Consider the following 12,378-nt stretch of genomic DNA (forward strand, 5'->3'; position numbering starts at 1 on the left):
AAGAATGCGAGGACGGCGGAAGATGCGAGGACGGCGGATCGGGCCCGCTGAGCGGTGGGCGGTGCTGCAGTGCTCTCTCACCGCCTGCTCCCGCAGCCTCGGCCCCGAGGCTCCTGTGCCGCCCTGGGTATAGATGGATGGCTTCTGGATGAAGAAATTGAGTTTCAGGGTCTGCGTGACTATGGGTTCTCTTGTTTCTCTGTCTTTCTTCCTGTGTGTCTCTCTCCTTGCGTCTCTTTCTCCCTGCCTTTTTTTTTTTTTTTGTCTCTCTGTTTTTATGTTCTCCCTTTCAATTTCTGCCTCTCTTTTCCTTCTCTACCCCTATCTCCAAGTTTTTTGTTCATCTCTGTCTTGAAGTGATCCTTTCCTAATGCACAGCTCTCTCCCTGCCTGGTAGGACCCAAGCTCAGTTAGTCCCTTCTCCAGATGTTCTGGCTGACCCTTATGCTCCCCGTAGCTAAAAAGTCGGCTCCCTCTCAAGTGCCTTTCCTGAAGCATGTTGGGTTTCTGGAGGGGACTCCTTGTGAGATTCAAGCTGTCACTACATCAGCACCCAGGGGTATGAAGTTTGTGTTTGTGCCAGAAGGAGGGGTGCCTGTCTAAAGCTGCAGCCTGGTATGGCCCCTCTGAGCCTCTGAGCATCCCTAGCACCTGTTGACTATGCCACCTCTAGATGTTTGCAAGGCCAAAAGTGCTTCTGGGCAGCCTTCACTTTGAGGTAATGCTGTCAGGAAGAGCCTGGGTTGTTGGAAGCAAAACCCAGAAGCACTTCCTTTACCTCTGAGCTTAAACTAGAGAACCTGAGGAGGCAGCGCTGCAGGGAGGATGAGGCCAGAGGTCACCTGAGAACCACAGGGGCAACTCACAGTATTTTTACTGGAGCTCTGGGGGTTGAAGGCACATTTGCTGTTTGACATTTTAAAAATTATTTTGGTGCCTTCACTTGGAGCTTGGGAGCTTGCAGATGGGCCTGCCTGTCGAAAAAAGAGTGAAATCTTAAAGTCAAGAGAGAGCTTGCAGACTAGGTGAAGGATTGTGTTTGCTGAAAAAGATTCCAGGGGGAGCTGATTCCTTCTCTGGTGTGTGGATCTGAGGCACTTGCAAGAAAAGAGAACGCTTGCCTTATGCTTAGTTCCCCCGTTCCCTGGGCTGGGAAGGAAAGGAACGGAATGCCAGCATTAGCAGTGTGCGTTGGGACCAAAACCATTCAGAGAAAACACTGTCATTTTCCTCTAATTTGCAAATTGCAGCTATTCATGTTGCATTGAACAGCTGAGGGAAAAGAGCCCCCAGTTTTCACCTGCATTTATTGAGAAGAGGCTGGTAGTAGGAGGGATGCACCAACTTGTGGCTTGTGCTGCAAGCTGGATATAAGCTTGGTGTGAGCATCCTGGTTAACCACTGCCCATGTTCAAATATACAGAGATAGATTCCAACAGTCTCTTCCAGTAGCCTTATTTTTGCGTGTGATCTTAGAAGCTCCTGGCATGTAAGTCCAGTCCCCAGTTTCCCAGCCTCTGTAAACCTGCAAAATGAATAGAGAGAATAGTGGAACACAGACCCCTTGTTCAAAGACACAGTCACTTTAGGGAAAGAGGAAAAGAACGGGTAGGTGAATCTTCTCTGGGATTGCAGGGTTCAGCTCAATGAAGACTGTCCTGTATAAAAGAAACTCCTCTAAATGGTTGAATTCTTAGCTCTCCAGAGATTTGAGTTTTCTTTTCCCCAGTCCCTGTGGGTTGCTGTGGGGAATGTGTCAAACCTATCATTTGAGATAAAAATTTATGGTGAGGTAAGCTTCTAGGCTGGGGGAAGGAAGACTTAGTGACTGAAATGGGGGATGCTAAGCACTGGGGGGCAGGAAGGAACAAGGAGCTAGCAATGGATGTAACAAATGCTGCAGCTGCCAGCAAAGCCTGGATTGAACTTCCTTCCTGAAAATGAGGACCCGGGCAAGAATGACCACTCAGATGTAAACAGTGTCTCTGACTGGGAATTCTCATCTGCCTGCCGGTGGGCCAGAGCTGAGCAAGTCCTTTCTCTCTCCTCTGTATGCACACTGAACTGCTTAGTAAGTGACATGTCAGAGGACAGGAATCATATTCAGTGGATCTTTCAAATCCAGGAGTTTGAGGCTAATGAAATTAGTGTGAGGCCAGGGCTCTGCCAACTAGAATTAAGTCACTGCAGCCACCCTGCAATGCATTTTCAGCCTGAAGGGAGCATCAGGGAGGAATTTCGGGAGATTTGTTTCGGAGCCTGTACAAAATAATACTCTCCTAATGCTAAGAAAGATTAAATGTAAATTAATATTGACTACGAGTAACATATTTAAAAAATAATCGCCGAGTGGGGGATGGCTTAAAGTGGAGAGATTATATAATATGGTGGCCAAAGAATAAATCTCCCCTGACCACTGTTTCATGGGCTATAAGTAAGATCTATTACAATGGAAAGTAATGGGAACGTTTTTATTCAAGGCTTCTCTGCTATTGACTTGAGAGCAAACACTCTGAGAGTATAAATTACTCTTGCTGTGTGCTGACTCTGAATGAACAATATTTCATGTGCAGTGACATGGTCTAAGCTATAGACTTGGAACTGAATGGCATCTGTTTCAATTGCTTTGTTCTCTCAAGAGCAACTAGATAGAAAAAAGTGGTCAATTTGACCCTTGTGGGAGCGTGTTGCAAATCTAAACCTGTGTCCCTCATACCATAAATGAAATACATTCGTAAATTTGTGAGTGTTTTCCTTCTGTTCATTGATGCTTGAGTATAATCTCAAACTTTGGCAGCAACATTTTATACATAAGTACTTGGTTTTCTTCCTTTCTTCTTTCTCTTCCTCCTCTCTCTCTCTCTCTCTCCATCTTATGTAATTGGATAGAACTGGGCACCTAGGATGATGTGGTGTTACTATAGTGGGATTTTTTTTTTTTAAAAAAACAACTCTAACTTACCCTTTTAAACATTTCATAAATACAGGTGTCAGTGCCATTTGGAATAGTCTCTATAACAATTTCTGTCTCCACATTTACTGTGTTTCAGCAAATTTACCTAACAGATGGTGAGTGGGCAATTTTTAAAGGGGCATTTTTTAAAGAGCGGAGGGGGAAGGAATAGAGACAGGCACATACTATATTTGAAGTTACCTCCACGTGTATTTTATGTATGTATACCCATACAATTAAGAAGTCTTTGGATGTTTTATCTTCAAGAATAATTCAGATACTGGATTACTTGAATATCATAAACATTTAGGGTTTAACAGATTCGTTACATATAGACGTTGTATCATGGATTGAAAAGACCATAGCCAGCGGGCAGCAGCGGGCGAAGCGACCGAGCGGCGGCGAGGGCTGGACGGCGGGTGCACGGGTCCGTGCTTCCTCGCGGTGGAAGGCTGGGGTTCGCCAGAGACGCCGGGTTGCTCCGCGTTGCCAGGTTACCGAGCGCGTGCCCCCCGCCCGCTCTTCCGCCCGGGCCGCCCTCGGCGCCGCCTGAGCCGCGGTGCGGGCTGCGCGGGGCGCCGGGTCCGCGGAAGCCTGGGTCGGGGGCTGCGTGAGGGACTCTCGTCGCGCGTGGACGCTGCGCGAGCGTGCGGGGGACGTATGGCGCCGACCTGGGGCTCCCCGGCGCTCCGGCTCCGCTCAGGGCGCCCTCTCAGGGGCCTCCGGCGCGAGGCCCCCTTCGTGGTCAAGATGGCGGCGCCCAGGCGGGCCGCGCCGAGGTGAGCTGGAGCTGGGCCCGGAGAGGGGTGAGTCAGCCACGCCCAGGACTTGGACCCCGGGCTCGTCTCCCGTCTCCCGGGGAGCGGCGGGTGAGTGGGCGCGGCCGCGCGTAGGTTCCTCTCGTGGGGTGGTCAGCTCTTCGTGCGTCCGCAGACTTCTGTCGTCTGATAGTCAGATCTGGGGTGGCCCAGGTTGGAGGCGAGGGTGCTTGATTGGGGAAACCTGAGGGGTTTAAGGACTGTGTTGGGATCGTTTCAGACCCCAGCAAGAAGCTGAGCAAGTTTTCTCCTCTCTTCCCGGCTAAGTGTTCTCCCTTCTCTGCAGACGCCAGCTTTTCTGAATCACCTTGTTCCCCGGGGGGATACAGTTGGTGGTTCTGACCGTGGAACGTAGGACCCGGCGCGGGGAAGCCTGAGCTGGTTCTAGTTACTTTGTTTGCAAAGCACTTGTCTTGTCTTTGGAATCTTTGTGTATATAACCAACGTTGGGAAGAGCCAGCGTTTTCTCCTCCAAAACACTGCGAGGGGTAACTTTATACGTAAGAAACAAGTGGGCGTTCACATCCATCTCTTTTCCAACCACTGAGTTTTGGTTGTGTTTCCTTTCTTTAAGTTTGTCTCGTTTTGAAGTGATAACAAAACAAACAAACAAACAAAAAAACCATAGCCAGTTACACAAAGTATATACTCTAGTCTCAGTCCTGCCATTAATTAGCTATGTTACCTTAAGTCATTTATTTTTTCTAGGCCTCATTTTTCTCATGTGATGTTTTTTCTTTGGAAAAGTATAGTTTCTCGAAGTCGCTAATCTCTGTGTCATAGTTCAGCTTGGAGAAAACCTGTTCTTATCCAAACTCCATGACATTGTATTTCAGGCTCCAACTTTGGACTTTGAGTGAGTTGGGGGCAACTTTTTAAGGATATTTTCACACAGGTTTTTTAGTTAATATCAGTCTAGCTGACTTGTCATACTCAGACTTTCTCCCATATTCTTTTACCAGTGTGTTCCTTAGTCATATATATAAAGACTGTTGTGGGAAAAATGACCTCCTGGGTCAGCTTACTGCATGGTCATCGACACAGGACAGGGAGTAAGATTCTGTGGATTTTACAGAAGCAGATACAGGTTTCATTTTCCATGTCCTCTCCCCTTTCATCTTACAAAAAAACAGCAGGCTTTTCTTGGAGAACTGCCAGATAATGCCATCCTGCCTCCTCAGGGGCCCCGGGGATGAGTCGCCCAGGGACTGAACTCCAGTAAAGCAGGTGATTGGCTCATGGGTAGGCGTCTGACCTCGGCTAAGTCTATCAGACTGCTCTCCAGGACTTTTCTCTCAGAGCAAAATGGAAGAATTGTCTTTTCTCTCTGGAATTTCTAAGCTGGGGAGATATGACTCTGGGACTCCCAGTGACCATCCAGCACAAGGAGAGACTTTCTGTAAAATAAAGTCTTGCAGAGGTAAGCAGCGCTGAGGGATGGAGAGAGAGCTGGAACCCTGCTGATACTCTGGAACGTCCAGATCCAACTGTATCTGAATATGGCTGCATCCCTGAATTTCTAGTACTTGTTTGTTGAGGTGGTTGTTGTTGTTTGGTTTTTGTTTTTAAATTTCCTTTGACTATTTTGAATTTGTTTTCAGCCATGTGCATTTGAAAGCATCATAGCTAAAAGAGCTAATTTCCTACATTAATGTCAGGTTTGCTGACTGGCATTCCGTAAGTGAAAAATCATATCCGCTATTTTCTTTAAATAAAATCCTTCTAGCTCAGGTTTGAGATATTCAAAACTCTGCCTCCTACCCCCCTCTTTGCAACATTTACTGTATCACCTTGAAGCATTTGTGACCACATCTTTCCCATCTAGACGCAGCTGAGAGAGAGAGCAAAGACTTCTGATATAAACTGCAACCTATATGCCTCCTACCTGGAAGCTTTAGAACATACTTGATTCTTGTCATTAAAGCAAATCGTTTGTTGTTGTCTCCAGGGCACAGAAGCATTTTCATGGCATAATAGAGTACAAAGTACATTAAGCCTAACTCTACTTCTCACCCTCTTTTACTTTAAATAGGCAGAAAAGAACAATCTCAAACACATTTTCCCAACAAATAAAATACATATACGATTATGTTTAGAAGACATTTATGCAACATATAGTTAGACTGATGAATTAATGGACCTTTCGCCAATTGGCACAGTAAATATATATGTTCGATGTGCTTAATTAAAAAGAAGACAATAACATATTTTTACAGGTTAATTATCTGAGAAGAGTATTGTGCCAGCACACTTGATACTACAGTATTTCATGTTTGACAAGTAACCTTTTTTCAATTATATTTACTGCTAAATGTTTCTTGGATCAAGCTATTAAATTATAAAGTCAAAAGTAAAATGATATGAAATTACAATGATAAAGGGACACATATCCCACTTTATGAGAATAGAAGTTCTAATTTCTTTTCAATACTACTAGTAGTGACCACAATACTAATTTGAGCCCTTACTATGAGCCACTGTGCCCATATACATTTAGTTCTTACAGTAGTTCTGCAAAGGGCATATAATAATCCACACTGTAAAGCTGAAGAAAGTGATTCTCATAGCTGAAAGTCACATAGCTGGTGAGTGGCAAAGTCTAGATTCAAACTTAGAGTCGTCTGACAATGCCCAGGTTGTTGACCACTATGTACACTGCTCAATTGTTGCACCAATAAAGAAGGGCTTGAAATAATTATAGATTTGCCTACCCCGAAACTGCAGTGATTTAAAGACATCAGAGTTGCCAGTTGCTTAACCACATCTACTTACAGTAAGAAATTACATTTTATTTCATTTCTAAAACAAGATTAATTCTGCAGGCCCATCGAAACTTGAGCACACAAATCCTACCTCCAAATGAAAGATGCTTGTTTTCCATTATTCAACACATGGCCCTGTACAGAGGCAATAAATATATAGTAGAATTTTCATTCAAATAAGTGAGAAGAGAGGTTTCTTCTTGTCCTGATTCAGTGCCCATCATTATGGATTATGATGGCTCTTCCCAAACTTTACTTCATTCCCTCCACTCTTTCTACAAAACTCCAGTAATGGAATCCATCATTCAGATATATGTGCAAAGCGAAAGGACTGTATTAATACAGTTGTTGAAAGTCAAGTTGATAGAGCACAGGAAATACATCCTAATAAATGCAACATTAATGTTTGTGTGGGCCTTGGAGTGAGGGGTAGAAGAATTTTCAGTTTAATGGAATATTTTGCCTCTTGCTATGAAAGTGCGGCTTAATAGTCTTGTAATTGGTCATTTACAGAATCCTCCATCTCTGGGTTTCATGCTTTCTTTACTCTGCAGCTGTTGATTCCTTCTCTTGTTCTGGATGGAAGAGAGCCACTTCAAAGGGCTCAGCCTGGCTTTTTGTGTTATTGTTGAGATGAAGATATTTCCATTTATTAAAGCGCACTATTTAAACATTTTTATCATGTTTTAAACTTGACTGTGTTCTGAAGGTATGAGCACAGGCAGACATAATGGGGGATGTTTTCCAGGAGAAAACATACTCTTATCAAAGGAATTATCAGAATTTTCATGTATGGATTGAGAATCAAATTCTGGAGTTAGACCTGAATTTAAATTCATACTCACAACTTATTACCAGTCTCATCTTGATCAAACGGTTACCACACTTCTCATCAATTTCCTTATCTTTGAAAGCGGAATAAGAGAAGTATGCCTGGTGGAGTTACACATCAAGCTCATCTGATAGAATATTCATAAGGATTTTGCACAAAATGTACATGGAAATACTTTAGCACCGAGTTTAGCATGCGATTCGTCTTCAATACATTTAAGAGCTATTATTTTATTATTATTATGCTATCACTAAATATCACTATTACTTAAATGTCATTATTGCTAAAATTGCTGTAAAATTACCGCAGTAACCCATGATGAATTCCCCTCTTCTGTTTCCTTTGTTTAAATGGAAAATATATATATAGATCTAGACAGAGAACACTTTAGTGATCCTATTCAGTGGAGTGAGAATTTCCATGGCACTGATTAAAACAAATCCTGAATTGCATGGACTTAAGATAGCAGAGAGGGGCTTCCCTGGTGGCGCAGTGGTTGAGAGTCCGCCTGCCGATGCAGGGGACACGGGTTCGTGCCCCGGTCCGGGAAGATCCCACATGCCGCAGAGCGGCTGGGCCCGTGAGCCATGGCTGCTGAGCCTGCGCCTCCGGAGCCTGTGCTCCGCAACGGGAGAGGCTGCAACAGTGAGAGGCCCGCGTACCGCGAAGAAAAAAAAAAAAAAAAAAAGGTAGCAGAGAGGCTAAGAGATTTGAAGTTAGACATCCCCAAGTGTGAATTCTACTGTGACCCTCTTCTAGCTCTAAAACCTTGAGGAAGTTACTTAAACTTTCTGAGCTTTACTACTAGTTTCCTCATCTGTATCTTTTCCAGGACTATTTATCAAGCATCTTCCTGTTCTCTATGCTTGGACGTATCAATGAATAAATTAGACAAGAGCCTTTGCCTGCGTGCTCCTTCTTGCATGCTTTCTCCCTCCTTACACTCTCGTGTGGAAACGGATGTTATAAATAAATTCTATGCTTTGTCACAGGTTGATGGGCGCTACGGGATAAGGAAAAGGATGTGAAGCTCACTGAAGAGGCTTGCGTTGGGAGTGCTGGAGGCGTGTACAGGTAGGTTCTGATTTTAAATAGGGTAGTCAGGGTGGATTTTATAAGTTGACATTTGAGCAAAGACTTGAAGTGAGGGAGTTGTCAGAATGTATGATGGGGAGACCACTCCCTGGGAGCAAGAATAACCAGTCCCAAAACTCTAAGGCAGAAATATGCCAGGCAGCTTGGAGGAATATCAAGGAGACCACCCTGGCTGACTTAGTCAGTGGGGAGGAAGAGACAGCAGGAGGGCTGGAGGTCGGATATGTGACGGGATGGATTGGGTAAGTCCTGGGAGGCCATCACATGCATTGTGTCTTTTACTCTAAACGTAGGCAGCCAGGGACAGGATTTTAGCCGAGGTGTGGCATGAACTGTCTCTTGTTTGAAAAGCATAGCTCTATCTGTGGTCTTGAGGATGTGGGGAGAGAGTGGAGTCAGGGAGAATCTCAGGAGGCGACTACAGGATCCTCGAGGTCTATGTTGGTGGCCTGCACCAGGCTGCTAGTGGCTGGTAATTCTCAGAAGTGGCACATTGGGAAGGTTGTGACAGCATTTCGTGGTAGATTGAATGCAAGAATGGAAAGGAAGAGGGGGTCAAGGGTGAATTCGAGATTTAGGGCCTGGGGAACTGGAAAGGTGTGGTTACTGTCACCTAAGATGGAAAAAGTTTGGGGTAGAGCATGTTTGGGGGATTAAAGACCAGTTTTGGAGGTATAAGATTTGAGATGTTTTTGTGACATCCAAGTAGAGGTGCTGAGTACACAGTTGGATACACAAGTCTGCAGTTCTGAAGAAAGGTCTAAACTAGAGATACACTTTAATACCATGGAGATATTAAGAATAATTACATGGAAGCGCTATTTTAAAGATAAAATGAAGTAATGCAATTAGCACTCTGTCTTCTCAAAACATTTAATAACTGTTAGCTAAAATAATTACCTGAAATGAAAAAATACCTATAGTTTCTTTTGTTGTTTGCAGTAAAAGTGAATAAAATGTCACAATTATTTTAATAGTATTTGTGACACAGTAGTTTTAGTTAAGACACCATGACTACAAACATTTACAATAAACCTTTCAGTCTCCTGCTTTTCACTCTGATAGGGTACTTGGAACCATATTTTGTAAGGTTTAAGTTAGTTGTCATAGGGTACCTCTTTAATTAGAAGTAATTCTGAACTGCCTAGTTCCATGCAGTTTTATATACATATATGTATAATTATTATTTTATGATTTATCAAACTCAGTTGAAAATTTGCATCACTGATATACATTAGAATTTAAGCATTTACCCAGGTACTCAAGGAAAAAAATGTACTTGTCTTGTAATTTCCATAGGGGTACTTACTTTCACATCTTCCCTTCACTTTGCAATTGCAAACATGGCAGGGGAAATATTATCTTACTGGTCTTTGAGTTCCCCTTAGCTATCTGCAAGTCCTTAAACAGCCTTTGTGGCTTAACCAAAATTCTCTTCCATCTTCATTCCGCTAACAGATATTGGTCTAAGCATGTACTTACACTAAAAAATGCATGACCACGTTGTCTCTACACATCTATAATTTTATGTTAACACTAACATTATGTAAGCTATACTTTAATTGTAATTATAACAGATTTTATGTCAACACACATCCATTTCTAGTGTTCATCTGGTGTTCAAGGGGAGAGCAGTATGTCGTAAATTTTATCAAAATATAACATCTGAAGAATAGAACAGAGGGTAATTGTGTAATTCTGTATTCACTCTAATTAAGTTCAGTGGAGTTGGCATAATAGAATTAAGATGAAAGAAAAAGACATCGAGGTACCATGGCTCCCTCTCCTAACACACCCTTTTTGTATCCGAGAGCAGAGACTCAGCACCTTTCTGTACCGAAATGGAGACAGGAAGAGGCCAGAGGATGAATGACAGGCACGAATGAGGTGGAACTTTGAAGAGCAACATGGAATGAAATACTTCTTTTGTATTTGGTAGGTGGGGAAAATGTACCAGCGTGTATGCCTACTGGGACCACGTTTTCCAGAACAGTTAAGCCCAGTGTCAACTATGCTGTCCCACCTTCCTCGTAAGTAAGAACATCCTGTTACTTGAATCTTTGCTTCCTGTTTCTTGATAGCTGGTTGAGAAGATTATCACAGGAACTGCATCTTGTTAGCAAATACACTGTTTTGAAATGATTGACACTCACTGAAGAGTGGCAACTCCAAGCTTGCTCTCTCTTGATCTTGGACTATTTAAGTCTGGAGTGCAGGAGTGGGTTATGGGGAAAGACCATTGGAATTCTTGTGTCTTCAGCATAATGGTTATAGCATAATGGTTAGGAGTGTAGGTGCTGGTTCAAATCTCTGCTTTCCACTTGCTAACCATATGAGCTTGGGCAATTTACCTGATTACCTGAACCTCAATACTCCTGCCTATAAAATGATGTTAATAATATTTCATCCTCATAGACTTGTTTTCAATGTTAAAATGAAGTCACTTACACCAAGCACTTAATACAATGCCTAGAGCATAGTAAGGTCTATTATTATTACTATTACTACTACTAATACTATTATTACTATTACTGTCACGATGCCAGGTGCTATTTTTCCTATGCCTTATTCCATTATCTTCTGCCCTGTCCCCCCATTTCTGTCTTGTTTCTGTACAAGGGTAGGTTTGTCACAGAGCATTTTCTTTCCCTAGTGTCTGACTCTTAGTCATCAAGGTGACTGGTCCACGACGCGGCATTCATTGCTGCTCGTTGAAGCAACCCGTTTTGAGAAGGGGAGTTGGATATTGATGCCAAGTTGGGTCAAGGAGAGAGAATTTTCTCTCTTCGGCACTCAGCTAAGTGAAATATTCAGGCCTCAGAAGGAGAATCAGGCAAAGGGCAACATGCTTAATTTCATACCTTAGTGATTAAGAACAAGTCAGACAGGCTGGATTTGAACTCATTTCCGTCATGTACTGACAACGGGATCTTAGGTGCTTTTGTAACCCGTCTGAGGCTCAGTCAACATCTGAAAGAGACGAATAACATTATCAGGACCTAGCATATAGCCTCGTTGTAATAAGCGAGTAAATCCTTTTAAAACGTTCAGCACGTTGTTTGGCATATAAACACGTAATAAAATTTAGCTTCTTTGACTACTACCGCTGCTAATATTATTAAGTAGCTGAGCAGATCCGAGGCCCATTTTTTTCTTAGATTGCACATAATCATTTGGACAACGAGCTCACATTGATCAACCGTTGCTTATATATAAACCCCCATGAACCCAAAGGTGCTTTAACTGTCTCCCAGTCAGAGCCTGTTCTGGGGGCAGAAGGAACACCGGCACTACCCCCGTCATCTTTGCCTTTATTGTCACTACACTCGCCTGCCGTACTGAGCACTTTCTGTTTGCCAGGCACCAAATTTAGCCCTGCGTATGCACTATATCATGTAGTTCTCACACTCAGGTGGGAGACATCATCATCGTCCCCAATTTTCCGATAAAGACGCCGAGGTGTTGGAAAGGTAAGAAACTTGACCCACAGCAAGAGTTGGAGCCGGAGTATTCAAACCCTTCTCTCTGACCTCAAGAACCCTTAAATATTAGCATACTACTACATCCTGGTAAGAAAATCTGCTTCCAGCCACTCTGGTGAGAGTAGAAATGATTCTCAGTCCCCACATTCCTCTATTGCCCATGCCACCCTAGCCTCAGGACTAGGTGGGAAAGGAAGTGATCTCTTCAAAGAGCAGCCAAAGGGAACCTACTCCCTTCTGCCTTTTCGTAATCAACTAACCAATATTTTATTTCCTTCTTAAGAGTCCCCACGTGTTCCTTTTGGTACTTAGCTTGGCCTTTTAGAATTCTGACATTCTGTACATGACTCATCCACTGTATTTCATGTTAATTTATTGAGGTCAAGTATAGGGTCTTACTCATCCTGAAGTCCGGTTATCCCCTGTCACATCTAAC

General features: G+C 43.3%; 1 protein-coding gene and 1 long non-coding RNA gene across 6 annotated transcripts in view; one reads left to right on the forward strand and one right to left on the reverse strand.

The window, feature by feature from the left end:
- LOC307185050 (uncharacterized protein) overlaps positions 1 to 12,378 on the reverse strand; it is a 266,990-nt gene that overhangs the window by 29,847 nt on the left and 224,765 nt on the right. The gene's annotated exons all lie outside the window — the stretch shown is intronic.
- Positions 673 to 12,378, forward strand: part of LOC307185055 — a 35,491-nt gene continuing 23,785 nt past the window's right edge. For 3 of the 5 annotated variants that reach the window (XR_013827866.1, XR_013827867.1, XR_013827868.1), the window contains exons 1-3: positions 673 to 3,822; positions 8,358 to 8,439; positions 10,277 to 10,490. This is a non-coding gene — a long non-coding RNA (uncharacterized lncRNA). The remainder of the gene's footprint in view (positions 3,823 to 8,357; positions 8,440 to 10,276; positions 10,491 to 12,378) is intronic. The other 2 variants (XR_013827869.1, XR_013827870.1) reach the window with 2 other exon arrangements.

Source organism: Stenella coeruleoalba (genome assembly GCF_951394435.1).
Source record: "Stenella coeruleoalba genome assembly, chromosome: 3".
Lineage (NCBI taxonomy): Eukaryota > Metazoa > Chordata > Mammalia > Artiodactyla > Delphinidae > Stenella > Stenella coeruleoalba.